At 45.8% G+C, this 12,152-nt stretch overlaps 1 protein-coding gene across 2 annotated transcripts in view; it reads left to right on the top strand.

The window, feature by feature from the left end:
* Nucleotides 1-12,152, top strand: part of rims2b (regulating synaptic membrane exocytosis 2b) — a 111,157-nt gene that overhangs the window by 1,599 nt on the left and 97,406 nt on the right. The gene's annotated exons all lie outside the window — the stretch shown is intronic.

The raw sequence follows: 12,152 nt of genomic DNA, 5'->3' as shown, positions 1-12,152 counted from the left end.
CAGATTACTTAGACGTTTAACTGCTCCCAGTCAGACAAATCACACTTTGAACAGAAGACATACATCTTTCATTTCGTCTGTACCTTTAGGCTTCACGTTTAGATATAGGCTATTCTTCATTCATGGTTTATCACGTGAATTACACGGAGGGTTTAGCTGCCCCGCGCTCGGCACACCACCGTGTTTTCAGTACCACGACGCTGTCCGTCAGTGTGTTAAGGTGGAGATAGATTTCGCAGTCGTCCGTCACTTTACATTACAGCTGTCAACGATGTTAGGGATGGGTGTGTGGCAGCGGTTTGCTGCTTAGTTCTAACGCTGCTAACTTAACGTCAATTCAAAGTTGGATTCACCTGAATTAATTTATCTGTATTTTTCGTAGCAAAGCATTACGTCGGCTATGACAGCATTGGCTGTCAGCGATTTTTAGGTTGGATGACTACTATTAGTACCACGGTGTTAAAGACTTAGCTTGCTATCGAGTAGATAGAGTTTTCTGTCGTTTTGTCTGGAATACGAGGATGCTACTGACAAGTCGGAACAGACATTGCCAACGAATATATCAAAGCCTATTCCACGTTACAAGCATAGGGCCCTCTTTGTCAATTAATTTCTTTGACCTGAACTCTCTTTAAGTCCATTTCCCCCCCCCCCCCCCCGTGGACAGCTAAGGTGGAAAGCATGGTGGAGAGCCATATAGTGAATAAGCACCTGTTTTACATAGTGAAATGGACTGTGCAGTAAGCAAAGCCCTGGTGCACTTGAACCTGCGCACACAGGGCTAGTCCTGCAGTAAAGGTCATTGTAGCTGAGAGTTTGTCTGCCCTTGTGGGGTGTCAGAATCACACTTAAGCTGAATGTCAGTTTTTTTTATTTCCTGGGAGTTTGAGATCTGAGGTCTGAGATCTGTCTGTCATCCTTTCAAGGTGGCATGTCAAAACTTGTAAACCACCCCTCCCCATTTCCCATCATCATCTTTCCGCCCAGGAGCTGTCTTTGTATTTGCTGTGTTTTCTGAAAAAAAGGCAGTGAGTTGGGGTGGGGTGGGTTGGCTGTTTACACCCATCTTGTGAAAACAAATTTGTCTGCTGCTTTAAAACTTCCTTGCCACCTGCTTGTCACAGTGACGGGGCGTTCTGACAGCAGGGGCAGGCGGTGCGGCGCGGCACAGCCACGCCGAGCAGATGTGTGTAAGTTGGGAAAGGTGGCAGAACATGATGTGCCGGGATGCCAGCTTTTAATGAAAGCGGCGGCAGACAGGTGAACAAACTCATCGCCACATTACCTGCACTGCCAGTCCTATCCTAGCAACCCACGCCCTAATATTTACATTTACGTTAGCCATTTAACAGGCTCTTTTATCCACACGGCCATTCAGTGAATGCACACTTATCACTGTGATCATGTAGAAAGCCACATAGATTAAACGCCACACAACGTAAATGTGTTAAGATCCAGGCTATATGTTTTACAGGTTGAAGCAAACATTTATGCTTTGTTGTCACACAGTAGTTGATGGGTAAATGAGCTCATAGCTTACTTCACCATGGCATGACTGTGCCTTCATGAGGGACTGACGGTTAGTGGTGAATCTTTACTGCCTGAAAAGAGCTGCCTACAGGGATTTTGCTGCTGAGGTAATTTCTTGTGAGATAGCTAGTCTTTCGGGTGGGGGAAGAGAAGAAAAGCTCTGACTCACCAGCCACCTGCAATGGCTGTTTTTGGTGCTACGCAGTACATGTGTGCCATAAGCAACCTTTTGGAGATGAGCTTTTTTTATAAACAGCCTGTCTCTCACTGTCCTGTCGTGAAACTTGGAGATTTCTTATGTGTATGTGAAACTATGTTGGTGTTATTTTTATTATCACCCACTGAATTTGTGTCAATTGGACTGATGTAGTCAATGAACGGAGTGAGATCAGCTGAGGCGGTGTTCCGCATTCCATTCTAGCTGTTGTGAGAGCTACCTGTATTTATAAGAGCTAGATTTGGATCTATTCATATCCTGCCATGACTGCGGACCAGGTCTGTGTTGTTTATGCACCAGCCTACACTGGCACCTATTGTCCGCTCATATTTGTAGATTGGCTCACTACACTGTAATGAAAATAATTACACTGAACTGGATTCTGCTATTGGGTCTCAGAGTGTTCTAAGAGTACCCTACATTTACTCATCCGGGTTGATTTTACTGCTGTCCTACTCTGTTCCTAAATCAGTCTATTTATCATACACCAGTTTGACTTTCTCACAGTCCTATCCTAGCCATTCTTACAGTACTTTCCCAGTACTCTTCTGTGGCTTCATCCTAACGGTTCTTGTCTTAGGGGGTTCAGGCACTGGGCTCTGTAAAGCGCCTTGAGACAATTGTATTGTTTTGGTGCTATATCAAAAAAATAAATGAATTTAATTGAATAGTCTGTTAGACCTGGTTGATATTGTGAGTGTGATCCTAGTTGAACAACAGGGCTGCTGTTTGTAGCTGTTCTGATGGGTGTGCTGTAGCCTGTGGAAGCAGACTGGTTGCGCCAGCCAGGCCACTGGTGAGAGTGGGAAGGGGCGAGCAGACTGCCTGACACTCTTTATGGATCACCTCATTAGCCTCGCGTCACCGGGAAGCACCAGGGGGAACACGCAGGGCCATGGCCCCTGGGAGCAATAATGCTACATGTTACATACACATTTTATCATCAGTGACAGCATCAGTGTGTGTGTGTGTGTGTGTGTGTGTGTGTGTGTGTGTTTGTGTCTACAGTTATTGGCTTGGTTTACACACTTAGCCGTGCTGAAGTTTGCATGTGTATATACTGTATGTATTTGTGTGTGTGTGTTTGTGTGTGTGTGTGTGTGTGTGTGTGTGTGTGTGTGTGTGTGTGTGTGTGTGTGTGTGTGTCTGTCTGCTTTTTGCACTGTCATACAGCAGGTTATACCTGGGTAGGATAAATAACCTCACCAACAGCTTGTATGAACTGTAGAAATTCTGGTTATTTATTTTAACTTCTCCGAATAGGGCGATATATGAGGTCCCATCCTCTGAGGCAGCCAATCGAGTTTAAACGTGCCTTCTGCCATAATTGTTTTCATTGCCCAGATCACTGTGGGTCTGATGAGATTTGATCTGATGTGTCATGGCCCCCATGCCAAAGAGAGGGAACCGCTGGCCCTCTTCCTGTGACGGGCTTCCCCCGACGGCTACCGTTACAATATGCAAGCAGGAGCTCTCTCCGTATGATTTATTACATTGCCCCTGTTATGGTGCCATACTCCGCTGGCCTGAGCTCCACGCTCTTCTGTTGTGGGAACGGAGTGTGTTTGACAGACGCACGTTTTCTTCCACTGGAGCTCTTAAAACCACAGACACACACACACACACACACACACACACACACACACACACACACACACACTCACACTCAGGGACCGAGGTTGCTGACAGCGGTGTCACTCTGCATGAGCTTGCCTGTCAGTCTGCCTTCTGAAACTTTTACGTGGGTCGGGCAGGCTGCTGATGTCACCCGGACCAGACAAAGGTGAGGCGTCTACTGCAGTGAAGTGGGCTTGTTTTGTTTTGTGTTTTTTTGTTTTGTTTTTCACCTGGTCAGCGCTGTTGCGGCACATATGTCATCGCCAACGTTTTGGTGCCCCTTTTTTTTTGCTTGGTGTGTCGAAATTAAAACAACCTCATCGCCTGACTCTGTGGTTATGAAAGAGCAATGCAATTCTTGGATGTTACAAAATGGTGTTGGATGCTGCCTAATATGTTGTGTGTATGGTGAGGCACAATTAGCGAATCCACGCAGCAGGTCAGACCCCATTCCGTCTTCATCCTGGTTTCATTCATCCTCACTAGAACAAGTCGCCGAATATCACAGGTGAGAATGAGCAACACTGGTCAGCTGTCACTTTTATTTGAGCTATGTGACAGGCGTCGCATTGTGAACTACGCGAGGCCTCAGCGCCTTGTGTTTGCCTCTCGGGGGGGGGGACGACTATCCATCATGTTTCTCACCCCGCCTGGTAAGCCTGCAACACTCCTCCAGTTTTGAACGTTTTTTTCCCCCCCCTCCTCCCTCTTATCAAGGACATCTCACATCTTGAGCGTGGCAGCCGTGACTCGGCACCGCTTTAATTTCACGCCGTGCGAGAGAGAGAGAGAGAGAAAGGAAGGGAGAGATGGATGGAGAGAGAGAGAGAGAGAGAGAGAGAGAGAGAGAGAGAGAGAGAGAGAGAAAGGAAGGGGCTGTAAAGAAGAAAGCCCTCTTGCCGAGTGCCAGGCAATAAATAACAAGAAGCCCTCCCCCTCAGCCCCCTTACTGCTAATACTGGGGCCCAGGATGCCTGATGGAGATAGACAATACAGTATGTTTTATACAAAACAAGGAACTCTTTCTCTCACATCCTTACCTATCTCTCTCTCTCGCTCGCATACTTTCTCAAATATACAGAAACACAGAGAGTTTGCTGTTATGAATGGTACGTTGCCCTTTTCCATGAAATATCATAGCGCTGACATTCACTTTTTAGCTCCCAGTGCACACACTGGATCAGTGTCTGGCCAGGTCACTTCAGCCAGCCCAGTGTTGGCTCTGGCACCCGATACTACAGCCAGGTCGAGAGAGCAAGACAAGCTGTTTGCAAGACAACACCTGTTGCACCTGCTAATCAGGGGCTTGTCCTTTCTCAGTGACTGTGCAGAGGAAGACGGCTCTCTTCCAAGAGAGAAGTGTGAGAGGGGGCTAGCTTGTGACTTAATTATCAGGTCTTAATTATACGCTGGCTAAAAAGATGCATTACAAGGTGCGTACACACCTCCAGGGCTGCAAGCCCATAAGGTTTACCTGTATGAAATGCAGTTACGTTGTGATGTGAACGATACTTTATGTGTGGTTTTAAATGTATGGACAGTTCTCTGAGAACCAGAAGAGTTTTGTCAGACTCTGTGTGAGAGGGAGAATGACTCATTTGTAGGATGTCAAGAATCAGATCCATGACTAAGGTCACCACATGTTTTTCTACCAACAAGTTTATTCTTCATTATTTAGCTGCGACTCTCTTGTTTGGTGGACACCACTGTTCTTTTGCCACTGCATATGCTCATGCCAATACTGTTAGTATTACAGAGGATGTGTGTGTGTGTGTGTGTGTGTGTGTGTGTGTGTGTGTGTGTGTGTGTGTGTGTGTGTGTGTGTGTGTGTGTGTGTGTGTGTGTGTGTGTGTGTGTGTGTGTGTGTAAAATTCAGAGAGGACATGCATGCATCTGTTGCCATATTTTAAGAAACATTTGTTGTGAAGATGGGATACCTCTGTTGAGACAATAACATCTAGGTCTTCACGTTGGAAAACATCATTACTCTCTGACTGAAGCATTTGCCGCACTAATGGGGGTAAAGACTTACTGCCACATGACCACATGTGTGTCCCTGTGTGCCCATGCCACCTTGTGTCAGTACACTGCACTACTTCCCATGTGAGACTCTCTCCATCTCTTCCTGCCCCAGTGCATGCCTCTCTGTCAGTAGCCTGCAATGACACGGTTATCTGAGGTGCCAGCCAAGATAGGCCCGGCTGTGATTTTGGCATGGCGACAGTGCCCATCTTGCCCCGTCTCCATTGGATACCGTGGCTTATTGAAAAATAGAATGGAACTGAGATTGTTTGTGCTGGGAGCATGGCAGGTGGAGAGCCTGTTTCAGACCTTCTGTTGGCTCGGCAGGGGTCAGCGGGCTTGCCCTGCTAACTGCTCATTCATACTGTACATACTTGGCTAGTTCACAAGCTCATGCTGGAATAGGTAAAGTGGCCTCCCTGGTGCAATCCCTTATGCTGCGTAAGGAAACAGAATAGCCCAGAGTCCTGGTGAAGGCCTGGAGACCAGAACACTGATCGATTAGAATACAGGGTTGTGAAATACACAATATGATTGTGGTTTTAGCTAAACGTCTATTAAAAGGGATTGTAAATCTAGATGAATTGACTAAATGTAAATGGTAAATGAACTTGGTTTGTGAGCTTCTTCTGTTGGAGAATGTCTTGTTCGTCATTCTCTTTGGCTTTTTCTTCTTGATTTGTCTGGTGTGTCTAAAATGACATTACCCTGGTAATGGTTGCTCATTGCGTTGTTGGTCAATGACCATAATTACCTGTGTGCCCTCGACTACGAGGGCACTACTCGATAGCTTTGTGTCTGGCTGTGGGGATAAGGATCTGATTGAGAATTAGCAGGAGAGGGGGCATGGCGCTGTGATGGAGATGTCTGGAGAGGGCACTTCCGGGCATGGCCCTCCATGCCCCACCCCCACACGATGACGGTCGTGCCAGCCTCTTAGGTCAGTGTCTGTTGTGGTTGTGGAGCTGAGATTAAGAGAAGACTTTTCCAAAAACACAAACACACTTGGCTTGATCTGCTTGGTGAGACTTAAAAATGTGTGTCAAACAAACATGCAGACTCAGATGCCCAAACCAGACACACAACACGCCTTATTTCCTCTGTGTTTTCAGTTTTGTTTACATTGTGAAACAAATGAAGAGTCACTGTCAGAGACGAGTCAATAAATATAGAACTTCAAGTCACTGTAAGAATCACAGACATGCTACATAAGTCCAGAATGCCTCCCTCCCTTTCTGTGTATCTCAGACATCTCTCTCTCTCTCTCTCTCTCTCTGTCTCGCTCTCTCTCTCTCCTTCTCTGTCTCTGTCTCTCTCTCTCTGTCTCTCTCTCTCTCTCTCCTTCTCTGTCTCTCTCTCTATCTCTAATTTTAAGTGATGTTGTATGCCACTTCAGGAGTCCCAGTAAGACGAGCCAACAGTCTGTCTTTCTTTTTGGGAAACCTCTTGAACCTAATTACACCACGAGATCCAATTAGCACAGGGGCCTGACTGTACTTAACTGGTGCTCAGTGCAGCCACTGTTCATGAGACCTGAAGGCCCAGTTAAATTCACACACTGGGATTTGGTCTGGGCACTTCTGTTTGGATTACTGTGCATTAATGGGCAACTGTGATTACTTCTGTGCTGGCCTGTCAAAGGCAGTGCCTTTGTGTCTTCCATTACCGTTTTTAACAACCATTTTATTTTATTTCCGTGTCAGTTCTAACTGCTTGTTGATTGAGGAAGATGAACACAGAAACATGCTCTGCTCTGCAGTCAGACGTTCCCAATCATTAAGAGACCAATAACAATATGATCTGATAGCCTGATTGACGCTGTAGCTCTCTCTCAAATATGAAAACTATTTTACTACAGTCTTTATGCCAGTGAGTTAGATACTCTCTCAGCCTACAAATCCATGAGAAATGTCCCTCCCGCTTAGAATGAGATTCACATGCAGCTTACAATGAAGACCTCAGGTCCCTTGAGAAAAGTGGGCCTTTGCCACTTGTACAGTGCCATTGTTGGTGAACATGAACATTGCAATTGCCATTTAAAAAAAAACTTGTAAAGGAAAAGGCTGTTTAATAACCAGCATTGAGGCTGAGAAGAACAGAGGAGAGTGCAGGATCTCTGGGACTGTGACATAAATACACCAGCAGACGCCTTCCAGTTTTAGAGGTGAGAGACGGCGAGGTGCTGGAGGGATTGTTCCACACTCTTTCAAGAGGAAGATCCCCCCCAGTTTGCACCACAGAGCAGGTGGAACATCGGAGGCACTGCTTCCAACACAGGGCTTGTCCTCTTGATGAGCCAGAGGCCTCCTGGGTTTCTTCCTTCCTCCCCTTCCTTCCCACACCCCCCCCCCCATCCATCCACTGCCCCCCTCCTCCTCTACGTCCCCCTTACTCCTCTCCATATCGCCTCCATGTCTTTTGGTTATGTAATCATACACGCATGACATACTGCTCAGCGCAGGCTATGAAGCTCTAGGAAGAGCCCCTTGTGCGTAAGGAGCCCAGAGAACTAAACCACCCGGAGGAGGAGTCGTCCTCCCTGCTGGAATCTCACGAAAGGAGAAACTGAGGAGCGAACCGGCTTTTCAAGACTGTTGTGTGTTTATGATGATGATGTTATGTACATGATTGCTAAAAGGCCGCTGTGAGGCCAACCCCATACCATACAGTCAGTGATGCGGTATCAAGAACACCTCTTGTATGGCCCAGTGTTTTACAGTATGCAGTTATATTTAGCCCTTTGTAGAGTTGTTATTTAGATGAAGGCCTATGGACATACTTAAGATATGCAATGTTCAGTGTGGTGTTGGGAGATGGCGTGATAAATAGGTCAATCACACGAACAAGCAGTATGTAATTCAGGGGACTGAAAGCAACATTAGAAAAAGAACCTTCTAGTGACACTAGAGAGCTTTCAGCACCATGGAAATGAGTTCAAAGGAAGGCCCTGGCTAAACCTTCCTCACACTGCCACCCTCCTCTTCCTCTCTTCCTCTCTTTGCTATCCTTTCTGTAAATATAGGAGCAATGGGCCAGAATGGGCCCTAAGCTGCTGTGGGTTTAAGTGGCTCTCTGCTAACAGACAGAAGCGTCTGGATCCATATTAATTCCGTTTGGTGGTTCTGCCCAAATCCCTCGCTCACGATGCCAGCAGCTTCGAGAGCCCGACTGAATGTCTGTGCATTTCAGCCTTTGTGTTTTTCAGCAGAGAAAGCTATGTCTACAGTATGTATGATGTGTGCATGTGAGCAAATATCTGTGTGTATTTGTGTTTATTCTTGCATGTGTTTGTGTGTGCGTGTGTGTGTTTTGGGGGGTGGGTGGGTGGTTTGGTGTGTTTGCATGCGTGCTTGCGAGAGTGTGAGTGTGACGTTCGTTCAATGTCTGTCATACCTTTTATTATGCAATAAAAATGAGACACCGGAAACTCCTTTGAAACCCGTCATGGGGAAGGATAAAAAACATGAATCATTCTTTACATAGCAGATGGGATGGAGAGTTTCCAGTGTCTGCTTCAAGTTCAGGAACCATTCCATTCAACATCACTTGGCATCGTGTGGCTCAGTTGCTTCCCTTGTCTGACCTTTGCCCGCGAGGCCGAGTCCGGGGCTGGACTCAGTCAGCTAAGTGGACAGAGCTGAATGGCTATTCAGAGTGGGCTTGCCCTAATCTCTTTAGACGAGTACATCTACAAACTTGTGGTTTTTTTAACCTCACCGCCACAGCAGTCTAAACAGCAGACACCTGATCCAACACTTTCTCTGTTGCCCACTGATTTTTTTTACTCTCTTCTATTTCAAGCCTGAAAGACGAAACACAACTGTGATGCATTCTGGGACTGTGCAGTGCTCTATGCTCGGTATCTAAAGCATGTGACATATGGTGCCTGACAATAGATCCAAATAAACTTTCACCCACTGCAATGCTACATGACCACGCATCGTCTCACTGCAGCGTGTGCTCATGTGTTCATGCTCGGATTCTGACCTCAGAGTGGAGGGTACAAGCAAGGCGGACTGTTAGCACTGTTTCAATCTAAGGCCATCATTGTGTAACAGGATTATTGATTATAGCTACTAATGCTCATTGGCTCTCCCACCTTTCACTCACACAAGCACACATACACACACACACACACACACACACATATACGCTGTCACACATGCTTGTGGGCTATTCTTAGCACCACTACCATTGACTCTGTGTCTGTTTCATGTGTCTGTGTCTCATCTGCCCTGTTTTTCGCTTGTTAAATGTGATGGCTTTGACGTGAATAGGGTGCCTTCGTCACTGTCTTTTGCGGTTTTGTTTTTGCCCTACTGCTCTTTGATGTGAATTTGATTTGGAAAAGCGAGAGGATCTGAGGGTTCTCGACTACATTCTTCTCACTCAAATCTTTTTTTCCCTTTGTCAAGCAGAGGAAACCAGCAAAAGCTACGTCATCTGCTGCTTCTGTGTCCAGAATTTGAATGCAGAGAAAGGGACGGATTCATGTCTTAAAAAATGCATAAAATATGTGTAAAAGTAGTCAGCTTGCACAAACCCAACATAATTGTCTGTCAGTTTACATACATCTGATGAGATAAGACAAAATGGTTACATATGTTTTTAGTTTTGGAATGCTCACAGCTTTGTTGTCTTGTTTGTTGAAAAGTAGTGAGTTGACAGTTGTTAGTAAGGAGATGTGAGCTTCGTTCTTCAATCGTCATTTCAGTGTGAACCAGTGATTTTTATAATAGCGCCAGCGATTGTGGATTGTCTTGTCTAGCCTAACTGGATGAATATAACCTAACCTAGCCATTGGGCCCTGATTTCATTGAAGGGCAACTGGCAACGAGCAAAGCAATGAGCAAAGTCTGCCGCGAATGAACTAAAGCTAATTTAATAACTTGGCAAAATCATTTTTCTAATTTAATAACATGAGCAGGATCCTAACCGCAAACATGAGTGGGTCAGCGGAATTCTCTTACACGCCACACGATACCTTTAGTTCACGTGCGATGGACTTTGCTCGTTGCTCGTTGCTCGCTGCTTTGCTCGTTGCCTGTACATGAAGTTAGGGCCCCACTAAATATGTCTTATACCAGGGAGCATCATATAATATGGGAAGTTTTCACCAAGGCTTTTCACTGATGTCCAGGAAATGGACCCCTCCCAATGCCAGATCACAGGGGTGCAACTCAGTCCATAGGACACTCAGGCATTGGTTTCTCTGTAAGCTGTAGTGGAAAAAATCCTTAAAGCTGTGTTTTCATATTCAGGAAAATATGCCAGCTGTCTTTCTACCCAGACCTTGAGATCACCCTGTAGCAGCTTCCTCCTTCAGTGATTGTTTTGTTCTCTGTATGGCACTGAGCTGCACACCTGTCTTTATAGGGAAACAGAAGAACCAAAGCCTTTGACACCTCAGTAAGTAAACGGCAGTAGAATCGCCTCAGTGGCTTCCAGAATGCTCTGGGCTTTAATGCTAGTAGCTGTGACTCCATAGTACAACGGACTGCTAGAGCTGTAGTGTCCCTCTGCTCTCCTCTCTGTGTTGACTAGAGGTCCTATTTGACTTGAGATCCTCATAGAGCTTGGTGGTGGCGGTTGTGGTGGTGGGTCCCTCATGTAGGGTCCTACTGTAGATTGGGATGTCCAACTAGTCTGTCCATTAGATGTCCAACTAGTCTGTCTGGCAGTCCTGCCAAAAAAAGCTGTGTTGTATGTAGTTGTATAGTTGTATTGCTGTGATATTGTGAATAGTCATTGTATTTATGCATATCAATTGACATTGTATAGCGTATTTGGAATGAAACAGATATGATATTTACAGCTAATATTTGTTTGAAATGTGTGTGTATATGTGCATATAGAAGTCTTTAAGATGTTCTGAATTATTTTCTTGATGGTGGCAGACACGGTGAAGGTTTGGCTTATGCATAACCAGGGCTATAGCTTGTTACTGTTGTTGGCTTTTGTTGTGTTACCATCTGTGTGGTACTGAGCTGATAACCTGTCTTTGTAGGGAGAGCGAAGCACCAAAGCCTCAACCACCTCAGTAAGTAGACACAGCAGAGACACCCAGTGACTCCCAGAATGCTCTGGGCTTGGGCATGACTCGCTGTCAGTCAGAAACCAACTTCCTGTCACAGACGTGGCATCCGCCTGCTTTCTCTGTTGAAGAAAGAGGTCCTGTCCCACTCGGAACCCTCATGGTGCTTAGCTAGTGGAAGTGGAACTAGTCGCCTCATAGATGACCCTATTTCTAAATCAGATGAGGCCAGAAAAACTCCCCATTGAGGCCCTACCTGTTCATCATGTCCTGACTGAGTTGGTCAACCCCAGTTTTCTCCCCCCACCAAAATTAGCAATGCTTTAGAACGTTTCTAGATGCTTGGGTTCCTCTTGCTACAGGACCACACACCAGCCCAGTGTGCATTTCCAGACGGGTGGTGTTGGTTTCCTAGACCTCCACCCTGCATGCATTCCACTCCCTTTTCATGCAGCTGCGGAGATGTGTGCCGTGAAGGATCCCATTGATTTCTGTGTCTGTCTGTCCAAACAGACAGGCAGAAGGAGTGCTGTATTTCTCCTCCTTAATACTCATTTATGAAGCTCATTTGTCTCATAGGAGGTGGCCCACGACACATTGCATTCAGTAAACCCCCTTTAGATCTTTCCTTCCTCAAATTCAGGTTATCATATAAACAATGTCTCATTTCATCGTTCAGTAATTCAGTAATTCATGTCATCTGTGTTTATATTAGAAGTGAAATTGTCATTA

This window comes from Clupea harengus, chromosome 19, assembly GCF_900700415.2.
Source record: "Clupea harengus chromosome 19, Ch_v2.0.2, whole genome shotgun sequence".
Lineage (NCBI taxonomy): Eukaryota > Metazoa > Chordata > Actinopteri > Clupeiformes > Clupeidae > Clupea > Clupea harengus.
Note: the sequence above shows the minus strand (reverse complement) of the source record. Positions and strands in the feature narration are given on the sequence as shown.